The sequence below is a fragment of the Anser cygnoides genome, chromosome 13 (assembly GCF_040182565.1).
Source record: "Anser cygnoides isolate HZ-2024a breed goose chromosome 13, Taihu_goose_T2T_genome, whole genome shotgun sequence".
Lineage (NCBI taxonomy): Eukaryota > Metazoa > Chordata > Aves > Anseriformes > Anatidae > Anser > Anser cygnoides.
In genome coordinates this window covers 10,538,427-10,562,474 of record NC_089885.1, presented here as the reverse complement: position 1 = coordinate 10,562,474, position 24,048 = coordinate 10,538,427, and the positions used below count along the sequence as shown (strand labels likewise).

At 35.6% G+C, this 24,048-nt stretch overlaps 1 long non-coding RNA gene across 5 annotated transcripts in view; it reads left to right on the top strand.

Moving 5' to 3' along the window:
• Positions 1–24,048, top strand: part of LOC106037734 (uncharacterized) — a 504,883-nt gene that overhangs the window by 315,617 nt on the left and 165,218 nt on the right. For 4 of the 5 annotated variants that reach the window (XR_010834690.1, XR_007169486.2, XR_001208191.3 and 1 more), the window contains one exon: positions 23,496–23,565. The exons of the other annotated variant lie outside the window; for it this stretch is intronic. This is a non-coding gene — a long non-coding RNA (uncharacterized lncRNA). The remainder of the gene's footprint in view (positions 1–23,495; positions 23,566–24,048) is intronic. 5 annotated transcript variants of the gene reach the window in all.

Sequence of the window (24,048 nt, the reverse complement as noted above, 5' to 3'; positions counted from 1 at the left end):
GCAGAGTGAAACTATGAATATTTGAATTTCTGTTGAAAAGTCTTTTAGCCTACCAAACTATTATTTCATTTAAATACTGATATTTTAAAAAAATATGATTTCATATTATACTTAAATTTTCTTGCTAGCTTGTAAGTGGTGCAGTTATATTAAGTGATGTATCACTAAAGGGATTTTTTATATTATTTCATATGCAGTAGTTTCCTTCCCTTCTTTTCTAGATGGGAAAGAGGCTAGCATACATTTTTCTGTCTGCATACTTCTAAAGATCAATTCTCTTATGTTCTGTCTACTGGGAGTGCAGATCCAAACTAAAGCATGACAGGTCTGAACGTAGTAGGTCCTTCACCTTAATGTATATTCATCCCAAAAGCAGACCTCATTGCATTACACTCAGTAAGAAAATTGCTGTCCTGACCACTTAGCACAGTGTTTGGGAAATTGTATGGTTGGTACAAGTTTAAATCTGTGAATCCAGGAAACTCACAGTGTGTATGATATCTTCACTTAATTCTGTAATTCAGAACATAAAAGTGACATGTTTCTGTAAGAAGTCTTTGGTTAAATGTACTTATGAAAATTGTACCCTTAGTTCTCAATATGTCATTATTTAGTTACCACCAATTGCAATTTGTTGAGCTTTTTCTTACTGGAGGTAAATCCTTCCACATCCACCCATTTACTCTCTGAAAAATGAGGAGAAACTTGTGTTTGAAAGTGAGTTATGCCTCTGTTGTCCATTAGAGAATTCAGTTTTACGTATTGTTGCCATGCTGTTCATTTCCAATTGTACTAGTAGTCAAAATTACAGGTTTACCTTGTTTCCTATGTGCAAAATATAAATTGTGTATCAAATACCCATGACTCAGTGATGGGTAAGGATTAGCAGGGGAATGAGGAAGCAAAAGTAGCATTCAGAAAACACAAAGAGATTTGGTAATCAAGATGTAAAGGCAAACAGGTCTTAGAGTGAAGATAATTACCTAAATCATGCATGATTTGATTGGATCTTCAGTGGTGTTTCTTTTTTTTTTTTTAAATGTCTTTGAACCTTGAAAAAGACAGTTTGTGTTATTGTTGGTTCATGTGCAACATTGAGACACTTGTCTAACATTGAGACACTCGGAAAATCCAACCAGCCTAACTTGTACCTTTATTGACTTTCCATGAGATTAATGTTTTTTAGTTAGCTTGTTTGTTTTTTCACCTCATGGAAGGGGAGAACTTTAATTTATGAAAACTTTGTTTTATGCCAAGATAAAAGGAATGCTCACCTTTCTCATCTAATTAGAAGTTCATTCTGGGATATGTAACATGAGTGACTGTTGAGTGTTGGACTCATTCTGCCACACTGATTATGTAGAGAATTGTTGGATAAGATGTCAGGAGACAGGGCCGCTGTGCCTTTTTGTAAGGGTTAACAGAGAGTAAAAACTTGTATAAGCTATCTATTAAGCAGAACATAATTCCAAGTTGAGATACTGTGACTTTATAATGCATTTTATAAATAAAAAAGTTTTGGATTGAAATAACTGAATTTTAAATTCAGCAGTTAATATTTTATTTATTTTTAGTATCTGCCACATAATGGATATTACAGTAAGAAAATAGCTGAAAACTTCAATCACAAAGCAAAATTTCATGGACATGGAGCTATGGAAAACTCCCTTTCCTTCCTGAAAATATGAATGTTCTTTTTATTTGGCTGGAACACAAAGGGGAGCAGCTTCTAGGCTGTATAGCTTTTCTAGCCTGTCTCCTACATAGACATCTTGAGAGTCTTGTATTTGTGCAGAACAAGAAATAGCCCAAACTAAAAGTGATATAGCCCAAACTATAATCAAAGTAATTGAGTATTTCTCAGTAAAATGAGAGGCTTATGTGCCTGAAATTGTTTTAAACTAAACACTTTGTTCCCATCTCCTCTATCTGCTTACTCCTGTGTTCTTAGCAAGCTCCTTAGGCAAGAAATTTTCTGCCAACCAACAACCTCATAAACACAGATTAAATGTCATTAACCTCTTTGTCTTTAATTTCAACCCTTTATACACTATGCAACTTCAGGCTCTCTAATAAGTGATTTCTATTCCTTTCAATACTATCACATTTTCGAAAGTGAGTTAGGAGTCCGTGGGCAACGTTTTTCCAATACCACTTTCAAAGAGAGAGAAATCTACCACGTTTTTCAAAATGTGGCTGTATCTTTAGATGAATAAGTATTTGGAAACAATTAATGCATATCTATTTTTAGAAGTTAATTCAGAGATCCTAAATCACTTGGTGCTTTCTAAAAAATGCTTCTTTCATTTTAGTATTTGGACAATATTCTTTCTTTTGAAATTAAGCTAATTACCTCATTTTGCAGTTTATATACTTTCACTTTTTAAATAGAAAATATTTTAACAGAATGGTACTTGATTTTTGTTTTAAATCTATTTTAATTATGAATACGACTGTTAGGAAGTCAGCTATTGAAAATAGGATAGTGTTACAAAAATAGGGCTAAAAAAACACTATTAACTGTGAAAGACTGCAGGAATATCAATGGGACAAGTTTGTGTTAGGTAACAGAAGCCCAAAGGCAAAAGCTGATATATTATAAAAGACAGTATTTATGGCTCATTAGATAAAGTCACAATTCAACGCAGTGTTCAAACACATGATGCTGATGGGGAAAAAAGGCATGTCATTAATCAGGTTATGTAGGAGAAAGAAGACAATTAAAGGAAAACTCAGCTCTAAAGTCATATGTGTAAAAGTTTGGCAATGGAAGCACTGTCTCGTTCCTATTCTGTTTTGAGAGGAATTTGGTATGCGGAAAACACAGGATACACGAGTAATTTCAAAACACTTCAACGCACTAATGGTAAAGAAACAGTTTCGCAGAAGACTTGTTATATATTGTTTTTATAGACTTTCTGCCTCAGGTCCCTTAGGCCCTGTTGGGGTAGGTACTTTTTATTGTTGTGTGTTTGTGAAATACTTACTCCAAGAACTTCCCATCTAAACAGTCAAGAAGTTGAAGGGGCACAAGGGGCCAAGGGATGCAGCAACAGTGGCAAAGCAAGTTGTAAACTTCAGGTTGCAGTTCCTCATATCAGTTATCTTGGCAACTAGTATATACTGCCTCATTTATCTTGTTCCCCTACTGACAGACACAGGCTGCCCGATACAGGCCTTGCTCTGTGTGCACTGCTTGGGAATTCAAAATTGATGGGTTCTTTGAGCTTTGAACCTTTGCCTGGGATGTTTAGTATCCTTTCAGGAGAAGGGAGGGAAAGTACATTGTTCGATATAGGAATTCCTGGGGAAGAACCTACTTTCCAGTAGCTGCATTTTGTATCAAGTATTTATTAACACCCCAGCCTTATTCTTTTTCATGACTGTCATGTTTGTGCTTGTTGCAGAGGATATTTTTGAACATTAATTGGCAGTTAAAGTAACCTTGTCCAATGCACTTTTGCTGCTGCTTTTCCCTTGGTTGCTTTTCTCTTTTCATTCTCTACACTTCTAATAAATATTTTAAATTCAGTTGTTGCTTTTTATTGCACTTTGGTCACAGAAGACAGAGAGCTTGCCTTAGTCTGCACTCTAGAAGATAGATAAGCAGAAAAAATGGGAGCAGAGAATTCCTGGGGAATAATGGCACAAATACAATGCCACAAAAACTCTTCTATAACTCTAATTTCAGTGAAGCTACAACTGTAAATTTTGATTTCTTTGGTGATGTATACATTTATACCAAAAAAGACTTGCAGCAGAGATATCAGAGAAAGGATGGAGGGAATTGTGACGTAGTGCAAAGGAGACTATAATGAGGCTTACTTTTCTTTTCAGTGTGCCTATTTTTTATGTGTCTGTTCAATCATTTTAAGTCACTTTTGGCCTTTTGGTGATTGGCACATTGTTAAATAATTAAGAAATTATTTAGATTTATTTTAGAAAAAAAACAAAAATAGATTCATGAAGAGGGATTGGGAGCATGGGTGGATTCAGTGATTGGTGCTCCAGGCTAGGATTCATGTGCAGGTATACAGGGGATATTACATACAATTAATACTAGGTGCATAGAATGATCCTTGTAGCAACAGAGCTGCTGTGCTGCCAGCAATGCAAAACAACATTGAAACACCCTTATTCCATAACTTCCTGACCTTTCTTTTAATCTTCGTAAATAAGTACCTCTCCATGCTCCAACACAACCTCTCTTTAGTAATACAAACACAATTCCTTGGTTAGCCTTAGTGAACAAAGTGATTTTTTTCCTTTGCTCTTCTGCTCACATTCCTGTTTCCTCAGATGCATTTTTAGATGAAGAAACATTACATCCTCAAAATCTCTAGACCAATGGTCAATCCTTTTGATTTTTTATTTCTCAGTTTTATTTTTTGCACATTTTTAAAGTAGTACATTATCCAAATAATTTGTGATTTAATATCTAAATAAAGTGATTTTAAACCAGAATTTTATAAGTAATTTCATACAAGTTCCATAAAGATGCAACCTTTTTGCATGCTGACTTTCAGAAACTCATCAAAATACTTGGATGTGATTTGTATATAATTACATGCAAGAATAATTATGACTTGTTTGGAATACACAGTAAGCTAAAGAGTGATGCAATAAATCACTAAAGAGTAGTTCGTGATATATTTAATAAGGTGATATCACTGTGGTTGTCATCTAATTTATTACACCTCAAAGCATTCACCAAATCTGTCCCAGGCAGAAACTCTGATTGTGTTTGGTTCCTGTGTGAAGGAAAGGCAGTCCCTTCTGTTACAGAAGTTCTACAGTATGTTACTAAATTGACTCATATAGTATTCAAGAAATGGTAATGAAATATGCAGATTAATACAAAGCAGAAGAAAAGATAATTGCAGGTGTTCAAGAGGTGTATGGAGACTCATTCAGTTTACAATGGAATAAGGGATTTTTTTTTCTGACATCACTCGAATCTTGTATTACTCCACTCTACGTTTTACAGCCTCAAAGGACCTTCTTTTGAAAGGCTCTCAAAGGAGACTTTTTTAATGTGGCATTGATACTCAGATACTTTTGATGCCATTGTCCTGTCCTCTCTTCCACGGATAAATTGTAGAGTATTGAACTTAATCAAACTGGTTTGGCCAGGCTAGTGGTAGAGAGGCTAGTAGTGGATGAATACTAAGGCTCCTTTAAGAATGACAAAATTAAAAAAAATATATGTATATATAAATCTGCATTCCATTTTGACAAGAAACTTTATAGGCTGAAAGCCTGCTGGTTAAAAGCATATGTTAACTGAGATGTGCAGCCTTAAGCACAATGTTTGTCTCCATTTTTACATAGGCTTCTCTTGAGAAAGGGAAGACAAAACCAGTCATGTGTTCACTGACTATGCCAAAGGTGCCCTAATCTCTGCAAGAAGTCTGAAAGGTTCTCCTATAGCAGGCAGTTGAACTGACTCCTAGATGGAAGTGGTTCTTGGTACAGTTTTCCTGACAGGTAGACTACAGCTTTCTTTGAATGGATTTTATTATGTATATTCTATCCTAAAAGGCGAGGGAAGAGGGGTATGTGTATGAGCTATAGGTACACACACAGAGTTAATTTGCTCTTGATCGAGTACCTTATTTTGTGTTGCATCTATATGCCTGCATCCTAGCTTCCAAAATACATGAATCCTGAAGATGAATTCGTGGCTCCTCTGGAAGACTGAACCAAAGTCCAGGTCTGAGTGCTTTTATGTCACATCATTCAGTCTGGACAGGCTTCATCTGTGGTAAGATATATGCCACAGTTTTTCATGGTTAAAAATTGAGAGCAGCCATTTATTTCTTTTATAAAGTTTTTACCATGCTTTCTCGCTGATTCTCAAGATACAAGATTGGAGAGTTGTTTGCTATTGGCTCACACATTTCTTCTTTAATCACCTCTAAAGCTTATGCTTTTCTTTCCTGTCCTCTAACTATTCACTCAGATGAAATACATTATCTCACTTGCTGCATATCCCTGGATCCAGATAGCCCACAGAGGAGTGTGTGCTGGGAAAGTTAACCTACAGAGTGGGTCTGTAGTCTAAGTGAGCTTAATTTTTATATATTTTCTGTTATCCTACTGGGCCCTGTGTCATGATGACCCTGTTCTGTGAACTCCAAATGAGCTGGGTCTCTCCTATCAACTATTCAAATTTCAAACCCTTGCTGTTATCTGTTTTTTTTTTTTTTTTTTTTTACGTTGCTAGCACAACTTTGTACAGTCAGAGTAGCATTTAATCTCTTCTGATGTGGAGGTGCTGTTCAATTCAGACTACCAATTTTCCACAAGTGGTTTTGTGAGTCATCTCTCATCATACTGTTTTGTGAATTAAATGAATAAAACAAAAAGAAACCCTTAGCCAAGTCAGTGGTCTAGCTGTGGATGTAGGACTCTTTAAGATCCTTGTGTTATGATGCAAGTCATTTCCTGGGGATCATCTGATATTTACCATTTTCAAGCAAAGTAATATACTGTATTTCCAGCACAATCTCTTGTAAGTCAGCTGCTAGCACCTCATGGTGTTAGGTTGCATAGAAAAAAAATTTCTTTCATGCTTTGATGAGAAGGGCATTTAAGACACTGCTTGTGTCTGAGACAGAAACCTTCGTATTACCTTGAATGGCTGCAATGTTGCAAAAAGGAATTTTGTTCTGTGAAATGGGGAAGGCCCTCTGGATAACACCAATATCAAGCAAATCTCAACTGTGTGTAATTCAAATGAGATGACCTCTGTAGTATAGTGGAAAGTTTGGTATGGTACATTTATGTTAAAATAAACTTGATATGCTATGACATGAATGATGATGACTCAGTGTCATAGCTGTAACTAGGAAATGATTAGGCTGCTTTGCAGTTGTGAACAAAGACTGACAAATGCTGTGAGAATGCAAACAAAGGCACTGGGTGTGAAAGAAAACAGTTCAAATGTAAGAGAATACCAAGATACAGTAAAAACACTTTTACTGCACAGGAAACATTTAAAAATAATTGCTGCACTTCAGCATGATTAATGAAACCACAACATTCTACAGAGTCACAAGTGATGCTGGAATAGCGGGAACTTACTTGACTTATCATCATCTGAGACATCCAACATTATCATGAGTTTAGTTACATTAATTACAAGATAAAATATCCTCTATTTAGAGATCCTCTTTCCGAACCTTTTAACTTAGCTTGAAAGAAATTTTTACCTAAAGAGTTATTGAAAAATGCTTGAATAAAAACAGTCGATGTCCTTACGATAAGAAATTTTGTCTCTTTTTCTTCTCCAACTTCAAAGTTTTTTTTTTTCTTACATTGGATAATTATTTAAAAAGTATTTATAATTTATGCCGTTATTTATGCTTTCTGTTTAATAACTTACCAACAGTGTAAGGTGTAAATATGAACTTCTGTAAGTATGTAAGCAACTCTGTATGAGACTAGGAATGAAATATAAACTCCCTGTGAAGATGGAGCTTGGAACTACATGGTCCTTAAGGTCCCTTCCAACCCAAACCATTCTATGATTCTGTACTAGGATGAATTTATGTTAAGTCCAAGACAGAGGCAGGGCCCTCCTCGTTCTCTATCTATGTTCTTCTGATTTCTGTTTAATCATTGAAGTTAAATTCTGATGTTTTGTAAATAAATTATTAGTTCAGAGTTGGTACTCTCCCTCACTGACTAAACAACACAGTTTACTTTTATAGCCAATCGCCTCATTTTGTGTAGGTTTAATTCCATTTGAGAGTTGGAGAAGGTTCATTAATGTAGACCCTCTGAAGCTAAAAGATCGTGCCATCTTCTACAGATTCTATCCCTAAGTGTTTAGCTGCATTGGTAAATCATGTTCATCTGACTGGATACCAAGAAAACTTCAGTCAAACACTGCTCAAATTATTTCCTCTTTGCTTCTAATCACAATTCTGCCTTTTCTCTCTGCATTTTTGTTTTCACATTTGCAAATTCCAGATTTTAATTTTACCACTGTCACTTGCAGACTGTAGAACCCAGTTCCTAGGAAAATATACAGAAGAGTGCTAGGGATACTGCTGCAAACTGAGTTTTAAGAACATTGTTGATCTATTAAACTTTTAATTTTCAATATATATACCCAGGGCAAGAGGGTCACTTATTTATTTTTTTTGCCTCTTCTGAGGGCTGCAATAGTTTGATATTATAATGAGGGAGGAAGGATTCTATAGACAGTTGGAAATTATGCTAAGCATTTTAAACTCTTACTGAAAGAGAAAAGAACAATGACATGCTTTGAAAAGTAAAATTTCCCTGAGTAGCATTATGTCTTCCGGGTGGAAAAATTCACAGAGGTATGCAAGACTGAAGGCAGTCTGTTAGCCACTTGTGCTCAGTTTCCAAAGTAACAGGCCAAGTGCAGCAGGCTGATCTGGCTGTCAGTGTCCGGAAAAGATTGTCTGTATTCTGTGCCTCTTATTTGAAGAGGACAGTGTTTCATAGTGATGAACAGGAGAAAGGTGCTTTCAAGTCACCCTCACATCCCAGAAGGAGATTCTGAGCATTAATTTCTTAAGCGTATCTGAATGAAATAGGACAGGGATCATTTCTTATTCCTCTTGTACCTATACAGATAGTAAGCTGTTTCTGCTTATATTTTGACACCATTTGATGATTTTTTCCTTTTGTTTTCTTTTTCCATGACTTGACATGACTCTATTTTTCTCTATTTTACAGTTCCCTGATCTCTAAGAAGTTAATGGTAGTTGTTATCCAAAATTCTCAAGTACATATATCACCTTTCTTCATTTTTTAATCCAAGCTTTATTCTAAAGGGTGTTTGAAATGTTTACTTAACTGGTTGAATAAAAGCCTTGCAGTTATTACACTCTAATCATCTCCTTCTCAGGCAACAAGACTTGAATTGTAAAATAGTAATTTATAGCTAACATGGTTTAAGCATGAGGCCAAATCCAAGTGCCATTGACAGTATTATGCCTGAATTATTTACATCATCATTCAAAACCTGAAGCAAATTCTGTGCTCATAATATGATTTATAAAAAAGAATGAAAAGCATTTTCATTGATGCAGTTAGTTTCCTTTTAAAAAAACCTTAATGGAATAATGCATTCTACTACATCCTCTTGCACTATAAAAATAAGGTTTATTTCTATTTCTGAAAATTAAATTACACAATGCTTGAGGAATTTCTGCATTTCTGGAGGTCTTCAGCTCTCATGGGTTTCTGTTTAGACAACATTTGTTCAGCTATTCCTAACGATAATTAATTAGCAGAAAAAGATTTAGAATTTGAATAAGGTGAAAGTGAAAGTATTATTACTCACATTTTAGTAGTTTCTCAGTAATAAGTAGTAGGTAGGCCCAAGTAAAATAAAACAAGGTATGGGGTTTAATATCAGACAAGTCTCTAAGAAAATATGTATATGAATAGGCATGGACCTCTACATTACAATTTTTTATTTATTTTTTAACTGCTGTCCTGAAAGAGGCATCTGTATGTGTAAGTTTAACTAGGGAGTACTTGGAAGTTTGTGTCCTGCTTGGTGACCCTGTGCAATTCAGTCCTGCTTCACTGTACCTCAGTTTCTCTAAGTATAAAACAACACTGATTTTAAAGTGCTTTGAATTCTGATGAAAAATTACATGTGTTATGAAAACTCTTATATCTCCAATGCTAGCAAAACAAGTCTTCTTACCTTTTGCTGCTTAATGTTTAGGAGTTGGTACGTTTTATTCCTAAGGCTTGTATTGGGATGTTGTATCTTTGCTAGAAGGGAAATTGTCCATATTTGCAGTTCACCTTTATGCAATGCAGCTACATTTTTAAGAGTATACTTATTTTTAAAAGCCCCAGAAACAAATCTGGACTTTTAACTAGCCATCTGCTTTTTTTTTTTTTTTTTTCTTTTTTGTATGAATAATGGCATGACTTAAAACTCAAAAAGGTGTTATTAAATGACAAGCACTAAAAGTACACAGAAGTATCACTTGCTCTGTGAGTTAATTTCTATGCAACAAGGAAAAAAATCAATGGAAACTTTTGTTATGGATTGTACATAACTGAAACCTACTGACTAATTTATCTGTCAGGTCTTTTAAAGATAATTTTTGCACTCAGCAAAACTCAGCAGCTTTTAAAGAATAAAGCTGTCTTTTGGTCAACCAAGTGTATCACAGTGATATAAGCAGGTCAGAAAGAAAAGTTGTGCACAAAGAAACAGAAGTCAGTAAGAATGACAAAAAGAATATCATCATGCTGAGTATACCTACATATTTCTACTTCATGGTCTTTGGTTCTACAATCTTCTTTCCCAAAAGCATGCTTATTTTTTACTTCCCAAGTAAATTCCCTAGATTTACTTCCTAAATCTAGGAGGCAGTAATGATTACCTTTAATCCTTTTGAGTTTTTATAATAATCACCTAATAATATAAAAATGAATATAGTCTGGACTGACTTAAATATTATTCATTTTATATACCTCAATAAACCCCTCAACATCTGAGTAATGAGTAAGCTTCATTTTTCAATGAAATTTATACTCTAAAAATGCCTTTGTCAAATTTTTGTGTTCTGCAAATTTTACACAACAGAGCCATTTTCTATGTGAAGAAAAAAAATCAAGGGATAAATTTACTGAAAATCTTCTGAAATTTGAGGAAATTGCAGACAGTAGCCCATGGTCATTAAGCACATTCTATGTGCAGCTTTTCAGATTATTCTGATAATTTCTGAGTTCTCCTTTCAAAACTCCAGTATTTCTGACATCCTGCTCTTCTCTAAGAGAAGAATGCTAGATGAATGCTAGAAGAATGCTAGAGAAGAATGCTCTTCTCTAAGAAGAAATTGCATAAGAAGCTTTCTCTGAGATAAAAGCTTTTAGTGGAACAGTTAAAATTAATATTGCTTAAAAGTCTGTATTATAAGTAACTTTTCTAATTGCCACAGGGATTTGTGGAAGGTTTGTTCTTATGGAACTGGAGGTGCAGAATATTTTGATGGCAGTTTACTGAGATGTAATTTAGAGTGTGGAGGCCTGGGGCACTTCATTTGCTCCTCTTTGATAAGGATGGCATTGCTAAATTAGTCAACTCGCTTCTCATTTCAAATCTCTCACTGAATGAGATTTAAAATTTCAACTGCATCAAGTATTGGAGGACCTATGGTTTGTGCAGTAGTCACACAGAAATAAAACGGTGTGACTGTAGCTGATACCTTTCAAATACCATCACCATACTGTACCATCAGCAATTGGAGAGAAACGTAGATTTCCAGAGGTATGTTTATGACAGTTAATATAACAAAGAAATGCTTTAAATCCTATGTTTTTCTTGTCATCTGCCAGGAGGCAGAACATTATGAGCTTTATTAATGATTTAGTTCTGGCATGATTAAGATTTTTTTTAAACCTGTTGCATGGCTTCTATATTTGGGACAGTTGCTCTTCTATTTGAAACTAGGAACATGGAGGCGAGTAAGTGAACACCTGATTAAAAATGCCACAGTGGTTCTCACTAGAGCTGTTCAATAAGCAATTCGTTTGTAGGGCTTGGAGAATAGAAAAAAAAAACCATTCGCCTCAGCTTAAACTTTATCCCCTTTGTCAATAACTTAAACAGAACCTACAGATTTTGCTTTGAAATGCCTGAGGCAATGTCATCTGTTCCATTGTATTGCTTATTCTGTGAAAGCAAATGCCTTTTCCTATGAAGACATTTAGACATTTCAAAAAAGTTTATTAAAGCATGCTGGGTGTTTTCTTCATCCCAATATGTTTTCTTCTGTCTCTTTCTCGATTAGTTTAGGAACATTCTTCTGTTGGCATGACTTCTCTTTCTGGCTCTGAAGTGTTCCTTTGATTCACTGGTCCAGGTGCTAATAAATTTAATAAGTTGCTTTGAGTTCTTGCATCTTCCTTCTTTTTGCATCCTGAGCTAGATTCTGTTTCCTTATAGTTGACTGAAAAGTCAGTCCTCCTCCCTTTGATTTGAGTTGTGAGTTTGAGTTGTTGAGTTTGAGTATGAAATAGGTACTAGCTCAGTCCTTCTTCAGGAAGAGTTTGAAAAGCAACCATAGGAAATATCAGCAAATTTTCGTTTTCTCTTGGTAGAATAACTCTCAGGTGTCAACTTCAAGCTGACCTCTGTAACAATAAGGGTGTGTCTGATGGAGATTTTAAAACTACTAAAAGGAAGATTAACTATAAACTCCAGAAAATGTCAAGGAAAAATGGTCTCCAGCAAATCTATGCTTTATCTTAAAGCACTTAATAATAGCCATTGGTACATGTGATCTTGCACATCCTTTAAAATAAGAAAGATGGAAGATCTTAACTAAGCATGTTAAAAAAAAAAGTAAAGGAAAAAGAGAAAGAGACGATGAAAGAGAGTGTAGATGAAAGAGGCTAGAAAAGGAGTTCTTGAAGTAGGAGATCTCTATTGTGGTCAGGACTACTCATGAAACTAATCTGTGGTATGTGACTTTGATCAGAAGTTTTCTTTCTGTGACATGTTTGCTTCTTGTAAAAATTTCCATCCCTTTATAGATGTGTCAAGAGATAAATATTACCAGTCTAGGTTATTAATTTTAATTTTAAGCAAAAAAGTAAAGCAGGAGGAAAAAAATATTTTTTTAGCTAATTGAAACTACTTTGAAAAAAACACACAAACTGACTGAATGTAAAATTATATGAGACTCTAAATTTGAAACACGGCAATAGCATAATCACAATACAGCTCTACCAAAATAGAAAATAATGTCCATTTTTCATTTAAGCAGTGTACTGTACAAAGTACCTCTCTTTGATCTGATGGCCTTTTCACAATGAAGTGATGAAATACAGAATGCCAGTATCAGAAACATAAATGTGCTAGGAGTTGAAGATTTTATGTCTTTCCAAAGGCACCATTTATGCTCCAGCTTCTTCCTATCTCACCAGCACTACCATCCTTTCTTATTAATAGATCTTTCCTAAAACAGTCAGGGTACATAAGCTGCGTTGAATTGCATACCCTCGGCTTGCTCCCAAGATCTGGGGATGTTTGAGGAAGAAAGCAAAAAAGTTAGGTTTAATGGTTATACTAACATCAGACTGATCCTCCGTGGACCAGCTGAGAAGTTCCTAGAGCATAGCATACACCCAAAATATATTTGACATGGGAAGAAAGTTGTTAAATATGTTGATTAATAGTGTGTGGTTTAGCCAGATGCAACAGACGCTTTTTACTATGGATTGCTTACCGAGATAGGTGTATGAGGGCAGACCATAAAAGTTTTCAGGAAACAGGACAGATATCCTCTAACAGGAGGATAGAGGTTTTCCGTTACGTAAATTAAAAAAAGTACCCAGTTTGAAGAGGATAATGCAGTTCTAAGATGAAACTGCTAGCTGTTGTGAAGAAAAATAATGTTGCTTTATGAATTTTTACTTTGTATTCCCTGCGGATTTGGCTTTTGAAGATCTGTATTTTAACAACCCAGTTCTTCAGATATGTAGTGACTTTACAAAAAAGCAACAGAAACCAACACAAAATCTAAGTAAACTTGCATGATCTTTTCCTTCAGGGGCACAGCAGCCATTATGTTTGAGACAGTTAGAAATGTAGGGTTTAAATTGATTTGTACTTGCCAAATTCTAGTCCACATGGAGTTCAAATGATCTTTATCAACACAAAGTTGTGCAGAGTGCGTTGCAAGTAATGATAGCTTGAGCTAAAAAAAAAAAAAGAAAAATTGGAACTAAAAGACATGATGTATATGCAAAATAAATCCCTCAGAGAAGGCCACTTCGATAGAGCTATCTAATTACCCTATCTTTTTATTCCTTTATTTTTGATGCTGTGAGTGTCAGCAGCTTAATGTACAGATGAGTATCCAGCACTTTTTCTGCTTTGTTTTGCACATGGCAATTGGACAGATAGTCCCAAAGGATTCCTTTTTATTATGGATTATACCCAATGAAGGCCCTGGCTGTAAGCACTCTATGACAGCAAGGTTATTGTAAAATGGCTTTTTTTGCCCTTTGAAGTAGAGCTATAACACTGAGAATAACTTTTATGAGGCCTTGTGGGAATCTTGTTCTTTATGAAACTCAGTGATTATGTTCAGAGGCTGGAATAAATGTTCCTGTGAACTTTTAAAAGTAAAAGAAAGGAGTAAAAGAAATGAGAGCGTTTGTAGCTTTAAGGGCCAGGTACTCTACCACATGCAGTTTACCAGATTTCCTGCCCTAGCTTTCACCCTAAACTGAGGTTAGACACACCTAGGGAGCAGAAGTTAACTGATACTCTGTACCAGCGGGAAATTATCAAGTAGTTCCATCCATTTTATCTCTCCTGTTCTGGATGATGAAGGCAGAACAACAAGGATCTAAAACGAGGATCCTTTCCCAGGTATTCAAAAGAGAAAGTTCAGTATTCCACCCCCCCCCCCCCCTTTTTTTTTTTTTATTAGAAAGAGTGGAATGAGTGCCATAATCCTGCACTAACTGGTTTCACTATGTGAGATAATGCTGAACAGCTGAGCAGCAAATAAAAGGCTGGGAAGTCAGCCTCTTATCATTTTAAACTATAGCTTTCTTTAGCTTTTGCAGGTTTTAGGTATAACTTTCCTCTTGCCCAGACCTTTATGCCTACGAAGACACAGAAGCAGAGAAGCTAAGACACCGTGCTTCTTGTGGGTCTGGTATGAAGTAGCTTCAGGAAAGCCTGTGGTCCCAAATATGTAGAATACATGATGGAATGCAAGTCCTTAGTTCAGTTCCTGTCACCAGTCATGAACTGCAGTTCTGGTCCTTCCATGTTTTATCCAATCTATCCCCCAAATCCACCTAGAGAGGATTTTCAGCTTCTCCCAAAACCAAATGAATACCTGTTTTCTGTGATGTGCTGAAATGGCTTCTCTCATCTTACACATCTGAGCCACTAACAAGCCTTCTCATAGCAATGGAGAATTACCTCTGATGGTACGTAGAACAAATGAATCTTACTCTGAGTCCATAATGCTGTCCCATCCCTGTCGTTCACGAAAAGGAGAATGCAAAGAAATGTCAGAAAGGAAGGCTGTGGGTTAGATAAGAGCATTGCAGTAAGAGCCTTTGAGGTCATTGCGGCAGAGGGAGGGATGTGCAGGGAAGATGCAGTGAATTCATTGTCATACAGGTAATCAGCCATCCTTCACTGCTGTCTGCCTAAATGGAGTTTTATCCTTTTTGTATATGTGAACAAATGGAAGCCCTAAAGGAATTGAAGACAAGAACATCCCAAACATAGTTTCAAATTTCACCATCATTCACAGAAATTAGTTGATAGGAGATAAACCCACCAAAAACAGTGTGAAACCCTGAAAAGCATTCTTCAGAAAAATGAATGCTGAAATGGTTAGTTTTAGGGCTATAAGACTTCATCTCCTGACTAAACAACACATAGAAAAAAAAAAAACAGAAAAAACTACCACAAACAAAAACAAAGGAAGAGGTGAAAGAAAGAAAGCCACTTATACTGAAAATTGTTTAAGCTTCTTGTCATGCACCCATTTTTTCTGGCATTGGTGAAAAATGAAATATTGCTGAGCTGAGAAACATCACTGAGTTCAACACTGAAAGAATATGCTGACGAATCACACAGTTACAGGGCTGCAAAGGTAGGATAGTTGAACACCCAGTGGAGCATGTTTTCAGAATCCACAGCTATACATGGGTTTGCATTTTCATGGGAGACCTTAGAATGGAGAGAATGTTAACTCTACCAGAATATTTAAAGAGTTTTTTTTTTTTTTTTTTTTTTTAAGAAGGGTTTGTTATTTCATTTTCAAACAGAACACAAATAGCAGGTATTGTCTGTCTGTGAAAGACACTGCCAGTAGTTAGGGCTTGAACAGACCACAGACCACCAGTCACATATTTAGATGTTGAGAATTAGCCATGACGTCTCTCTAAAATATATTTCCCTGTGCAGAGAGGACCTTATTATAGGGGTCAGTGCAGGAGCTGGGCAACATAAAATTTGTGTTTTAATATGAAGGGAGCAGGTTAGGTGATGGAAGACTAAAATATAGATCTGTTAGTTGCTTCTGGATTCTGGAATTCATTCTTTCAAAGCTTTAAACCTAAGAATTTCTCTCCTTGGTCATCTTTAGCCCCTTTTCTCTGATGACTGGAAAGAAAATTCATATGCATTTCTATGCTTCTAACTGAGTTTATATTGGAACAACAGCTTGACTCCAAAATGTTCCTGATACTGGAGTCTTCCTTCTAGTATGGTGGGTGAAATCCCATTGCTGTGCAGAAGTCATCTAGAGGACTATTGCTTCTTCAGCGAGGCACAGATTTCATTTGAAGTTTCCATGGTGAAGAACACTATTCTCTGAAGCTTTGCAACCCTTGTATTTTTTCTCCATCCAGAAATTCTGACTTACAAATTTTGTCCTGAGAAACATGATACTTCTCCCTCATCTGATTTTTACAAGCCAGTTAAGAAGGCAGTTAAAAGCTAGAGGACAGTTAGAAATAAAGTTTGTGTTATGTTCATGCTGGTGAATATTGTTGCACTGATCACTTTCAGAGTGATTCCCTCTGTTCACTCAGAGATGTACAGCAGCAAGGCAGTTTTTCTTGCTACAGCCTTGGTTATATCATATAGAAGTTGACGTATTTTAGTGTCACACTGAAAGTTAAGCATGTGCGTAAAAGTCTTAGGATCAATGCGTTTCAAGCCATCAGTTTTGAGAGACTGAGGCTCTTATATCAGACTTAATTTCTTTGTCAGCTTGTTCACAGGAGGTAAGACTAAGAATAGGGATTTTACTAGTTAGTTCAAGCATGTGCTGCTGAGCAGCTGGCATTTGTGCCATGCATTAACAATGTAAGAGCAGCTCCCTATCTGGAAGTTGCTGTATCATGAGCTTTTGAAAGGAAAAATGTGCTTTGCATTCTGTGCATTGACACACACATATGAGAGAGAAGTTTGGCTATGAAGCTTTGCACAGGAGACAAACTAGAGTCTAATCCTGTAGATTTCATTACTGCTGTGATAAGGCAAAACTATTCTCTGTGTCAGCTGCTAATAAATGCTGCTGCAGGCCTTTATGTGATGCATCATTGGTCACCCTTTGTATCTTCGTATTTGTGAGTTGATGAGGCCCTAATTCGTGGAGTCCTGAAGAGAGGGAGCCATTGGTGCAGAAAGAGACTAAATTCTGCTGCTTGCTTGACAGCACCAACCTTGTTAGAATATGCTGTTGTTGGAGGAGGAGAAAGGAAACAGAGAAACAGTGAAGGAAGATCATAAACTATAAGTTTTCTTATGCTTGAACTAAATTTTGGACATTATCGTCATGTGGCGTATTTTTGCAGTTTCAAACAAAAGTGAGAGATTGCAACACTTCTTAATAGGAGTTATACTTTGTAAGAGTGAATCGGTCTTGTGTGTGTATTTTCTCAGCAAGGCAATGTTTGAGAGGTTTCAAGTTCAAGTTGTTTTAATGGTAGACTTCTGAGACAGATGTTTGTATGCATTTTTACAGACTTCTAAGAGAGTCTTCCACTATTTTTGTTTACTGGCCATAATTTTATTCTTTGCTATGCTTCTTTATATATATACACGTATATTTAATAAAGCTTATTTTAATGCAAATTCTATTGATATTTAAGCCACAGAGAAGTACCCATACAGAGTTCTGCACTGTTATTCACTGTTGCTCTATACTACCGCAGTACGTGATTAAGGAATGCAAGTGAGTACAGTATTGAAGGTGTGAGTGTGAGTTTATTGTTACTCTCAATAACATTGTCCAACCCTACAATTTATAAACCTTTCCTAAAAAGTCTATATTGGTATTCCTTTTGCTTCTTTCAACCTTTTGAGGCAATGTTTATGAAACAACCATCTCAATATAAGTTTACATATTGAAATTTCACTCTCTATTCTAATGGATATGAAACAGGAAGCTATAGGAGTTAACTGAAATCATATTGAGGAGCTTTTGCTTTTAATGGGAATGTTGTTGGCCTTTGACCTCAATTTGAGTATTCAGATTTGGAAGTCACTTTCCAGTGAAGCATTGTAATTATTACCATACACTGGGTTTTCATTGAAACACTGTTAATGACAATAATATTATCAGAAGGATATAATGTGTGCTTCATTAGAAATTCCATTTGTTTGCACTACAGAGATCATGGCAGTTTGTGTTAAAAATGTGTCTTAATAATATCTTCATCACAACAAGGAGCCTCTTTCATAAACTGTAACTTTTTAAAAATGCCCTTTTTCTGCTCAGCTTTCAGATACTCTGTGATATAAAATTGTTCTTCGTTTTCATTAAGTGCAAACATAATATTCTCTTTTGGTAAACTATTACTACAATTGAAACAATTTTTTTAATCATTTGGTGCATTTGATTTACCAAAGGTTGTGTGCTTAGAATTACTTTACGTTTTAATTAGAGCTGCAGCAATTTGTTAGCTAGCACTGAACTCTGATGAACACGAGTCTCTAGGCACGTTTGGAAAAGCTCATGAATTCTCTGCCGTTCGCCTAATGAGCTGTCGGAAAGGTTCCATCAATAGTGTCGAAAAATTTGTTTAAGGACCCTCCAGACGTGTTCAAGAAGCTTGAATGAGCAAGGGCTAATACAAAATGTGTGCCATTGGGCTAAATATTTCTGGAAAGGTCCTTTGCTGCTAATATAAGGAGAATTAAAGGTCATTGTGAACGTTTGCTGTGGAGGAGGTGTTTTTGAAATGTGGATTGTAAAACATAGCTATTAATAGCTCCAACATTATCTCTGGAAAAGGACAGTGTGAAGGTATGTCTATCTGACAGTCTCCTTCCCTGCCACAATGCAAGGGTGTATACGGCCTTTTCTATTCCCCACTTACCACAGCATAGGGATTTGAGGAATACATGTAAAAAAACCTTCCCTGTGAGGATAATAATCTTTTAATAGGCTAGCAAGTCAATGGAAGTCTAGCACCCTCAGTGTTTCCACAGCGTCACACAAATGCTTTGTAGAAGAGGAAGACTTTTTGACAGTTCCTGTTTGAAAGAAGCTGAAAGGCACAAGGTGCTGATCTCTTCTCATGTCATTGGCCTACTCAGATCACTGTGCTTCTGGGAATTCACAGAGACACAATAAATCCTCTGTACTATTCGCAGCACAAGGGTTATGGTGCAGTATCCTCTTGGAGCTTATAGGGTATGTGAGTGTCACTCTTCAGGACGAATTCTCAGGAATATGTCGTAGAGTAGTCTGCAGTTACTGATAGTCCTATAAGTCATTTATAAATGAAACTTGTTAACTACCTAATACCTTGAGTTAAAAAAGTAGGCATCTGTTCTATAACCATATGTCAGTAGTCTCACTGCTGTCATTAACAGAAGTTTGTAAGAAGAAACATATGTGTAAATATTTTAAAAAGTAAGAGCGTACACAGGAATATTTACTTCAGGCTGAGGCAATGAAGAAAATATCAGCTTCTTATAAGCCAAGATACAGAGCCCAAAGAGATTCCAGGAAACATCAAATCACACTAAAGCTTCAAGGTTCTAAGATAATTTTTTTTTTCTTCTTTAGTATTAGCAATAGCGTCTTAGTCTGTAACTCCCTAAACAGGCCATTGACTGTTACTGATTTGAGAAATAAAAGATTATTTGTTAAACTACCTCTTTCAAGCCTTGCTCTTCTAGCTAGCAATACAGATATAGTTTCAGAGACAACAGACAATAGCTTAGGTTTGTTTCTTATGTGCAACATCCAATGCTGTTAAAATTCTTTTTTAAATAACCTGCTAATCTTATAGGCCATCTTCAAACCAATACATCACACTTAAGGCTGGAAGGAGAGACTAGATGTTGCAGAATCTTTAATATTATGTGCATTGCTAACATAATTTTCCCCTAGATCATGCACAAACATTTTCCTTCTGGATAACATGTTATTTGCAATAATGGAAAAATGAAAGTGTGGGGTTTTTTTTTTTTGGTTGTTTCAAGTTTTCTCATCAAATCAAAAAGCAAAATTGCATGTTGAGAAGTATTGTGTGAAGCTCCCCCTCTTCTTATAGAGAGTAATGCAGAGATTCTGGTAACAAGGCTTATCCTCAAAGTTTGGAAATTCCTAGGTAAATCTGCATTAAAATTCTAGTAGGTGATTTAGAAATACTAAAAGTGCTTTGGATGGGAAGTAGATATGACGGAAACATCTTGGTACTGAGAGTTTATCTGGGAGAAACACAGAGGTTACCATTTACATAATGAATATTTGCAACACTAACAGATCTGGATTCAAATTAGGTATGTGATTAAATCTCTGACTTATGGAAGTCAGGATCTTAAAAATTAAAGTGGTTTTTTTTTTTTTTTTTGGTTGTGTATGTGTATGCTGAACTGTGAACATCTCAGAATGCTTTATGGAAGGCTTGCAGAGAAGAGATGTTCATGAGCATAGGTATTTCACAGGTATCGACATTCTATCTGTGCCAATGCAAAAGCTCCCAGCAGTATGCATCTCTGATCAGTTAAAAATACCAAAGGGTATAACAGACACATTTGAAGAAGGTTCTTCAGACCTTTGTCATTTACTTTATTGTGTCATTGGTACAGTGATGCATCTGATTATGAGCTATATGGGCATGTCTAAATGTAAATGGTTAATAACTCTGAATGAGATTTTATTTACAGTAAAAAGGGATTTATTTTCTTCATTCTTTTAAAATGCAATACATAGTAGCTAGTAGTTGCTAGCACAACTATCTTCTGTGTTGATAGCATTGTTTGCGTTGGGCAGAAGAAATGAATATTTCATTAGATATGTCATCTACATATAAAATGACCTGCCCAAAATCTGTAATGAATAATTGCCTCCCTTTTAATTAAAAATGTGGGAATTCCAGTGGACATTTTTTACACATTTATTGGAAGTCTACTGACAGCTAGTGATTATGGCTATCGGTGTCAAAAATTTTTGTCTTTAATACATATGGAAATACAGACTGGAAAGATATACCACTAGTCTCCTACTGAATTATACTTTATCATGGAAGAGTAATTTCTGTTTTCCTTTGTTGCATTTTCTAGGAAGATGTAAAGATTTTTTTTTCTTTTATCTGAATGACGGTGATGCATCAATGTGATGAATGACATTAATTTCAGTAAGTGTATGCATTTGGACCTGTTGCAGACCACCAGACTATGTAACTGTATTATGTTTGTGAAGATCATTTATGCCATTGGATAATGTCACTGCCCAACCCCATCAATTAAGAAAATCCATGTAAGAGTTCTTTTTGATTCTCTGTCTACAATACTCATACATGTATATACACAAATGTGTATAAATACTTTTATATATACATATATAAAGAGTATATATACTTTTATATATTCATATATAAATCTTCAACTCCAGTATTGCTTTCAGTAAAAGCTACAAAACTTCAGGTTCTGTTGCTATGTTTGTGTGGGTACCTGCAAGAGGCAGTGCATAGCAAGTGTACATCCTTTTGATTTTGTGGTGATTTAGAAAGTAGTCCTTTAGTAGAAAGTGTGATGTACATAAACATGCAGGACACTTGAGTGACAGCCCCATAGACTCTGTAGCCTTTGCGTAGTCTGCTGTGCTCAGTTTAGACTGCATGTGATGTTTCTAAAGTGTTTGCCAATTTTACTAATGAATGTTCATCAGCACTCATGTTGTGGCACTGATTAATCTTCCCCCACTTTTATATTTTATACTGGAAAAGAGCATCACCCGCTGACTTAAAGGGCCTGAACATCCTCTCAAATTAAATTACCATACCTGGATTATCTGGTACAGTTTCACTGCCTGTAACAGGTACAGAAGGGTTTTAAAGGAGATTTAAAGACAAGGAATAGAAGAAGGGAAATGTAATGTTTAAAGTAAAAGCATCTGCAGGGACACTGGGATATTTAAACTACAAACTGTTTTTAAGGAAAATAAAAGCTGTATTCCCCTACCCTTTTGTCTGACTTCAGAATATGAGTACCTGTGCTGGATTAAGCCAAAGATCAGCCTAATTCAGTGTCTCTCAGAGTGGCCCAAACTAGTTGCCCGAGAAGATGTAAAAAATTAGTGAAGAATTTGTGGTGTAATAGTTACAAAGAATACGTGTGGTAGTAATGTGGTGCAGGGACAAAATGTGGAGTGTGTGTAAATGGTCTGCTTTATCCACATTGTAATGATATGTTGATTTTGATGTGGGGAATTTTTATTTATTTATTTATTTTGATGTAAGTGAAGTTTGTGGAGACTGTTGGTTGTGTCAGTTGGTTGATTGACAAATTGGTTGTCAGCCATCACTTTACTATAAACATGAAGAAAGGATTTCACTTTTTTATATTTAAAAGGGGAAGGGAATTGTAGCTGGCAGATGGCAGTTTACAACTTAGATATGTCAGACACGTTATCCATTGTACAGAACAAGCATGGTATGCTTAAAAAAGGAAAAATACCAACTCAGGATTGTTTAGGTACCAACTTCTCAGGCTTAAAGAACGTGAAGTTTGTTTTTCATTGACTACTCTAAAGTGTTCATTTCAGAGAGTGTTCAGATAACCTTCATGGATTGATGAACGCAACTGATAACTATTCCTGGGGAACTTAATGGCTTAAATGAGTAGAAAATGGTAAAATGATCTATTCAAAGAGCTTTCTCTTAAACTCTTGACATTCTGCTGTAACTATTGTTTACTTATTTCATAGAATTAAATAGTATAATCTATGCTTTATTACATTGTTGCTGCAGTTATAATTTGCAAAGCACAGCAAATTAATTTAGTGAATAAGATAGCTAAATACTACTGAAAGCTTTCCTTGGAAAACAAAGCAACTTTCTTGGCAGAGCTGATCATCTCGAAAACATACAGAGTCTGAATATGCCTCTTGGTAACAATGTCTTTAGTTATGTTTTCATATATTTTGTAGACATTGATTATCTCAAAACATATTCTGGTGTTAGCATCCTTAATTTTTCTCAAATTTCTTTGGACTGTAATCCAGTTAAGATTATAGCTCTTATATTTTTTTGCATAGGTTTTAAACTTTTTTCTCAGGTATCATTATCATATTCTCTAGTGTTCCTCAGGCAAGTGGCATTCTGATGGAAAGCTCATTAAAGGAATCTTATCAATCAAATGTGTTATGTTTGAGCTTAATAAACCCAAGGGGAAGTTTTTCCTTCTGTGAGTTAGTCAATGGCTTTTCGAACCTAGATGAACTCTTGATATCTGAACCACTCTTGAAGTAGTTAATCCCAAAGTTTCACTACAGTGTGTGTGATTAATTTGCACCATTTATTTATTCTGAACCTGCCATCTGAGATTTTCATTTAAGAATTCCAAATTGTTACTCATTAAGACATCTATTAAATACCTCCACAGTCATTTCTTTTTCACAGTACAAAGTCCAAGTCTGTTCTCCATTCTGTAGCTTTGATTGCCCTTGCTACTCTTTTCTTACTTTTTTTTTTTTTTTCAGATTTCTGTGTGTAGTTTTGAAAGAAAAGAGTAGAACTGAACACAGAATCAGGTATGCAGACATACTGCAGGTCAGTACAAAACCAACATGTGTATTCTATTTGGTTTTCTGTTTCTTTCCGGAAATACAGCATTCATTGGCTTTTTAACTCTACTGGGTGTTTTCAGAGTTACAGGTATTTCCTCTTCCCTGTCTATGTACAGATAGGGCTTGGGTTCACCTGCTGTTTTGTAACCTGATTGCTCAGTATTTTGAGGTCTTCTGCATTTTTTTTTTCCATCAGCCTTCATTTTTAAAACCCTGAATACCTTAGGATCATCAGTGAACGCTAACACTTTTTTATTTACCCCTTTTTCTAGAACTGTCAAGTTTGATGTTTTTTCCATAGAAAGTATAGATTTGTTTAAACAATTGTAATTTTTAAATTTTATGAATCAAATATCAGTAGTGATAGAGTTGCTGGAACAAAACCAATCTGATCAGGGCAAAAGCCCTCTCTTGTTCAAGTACAGCATGGTTATATAATGTTGGACAACCTCTGCTGAGGGTCATA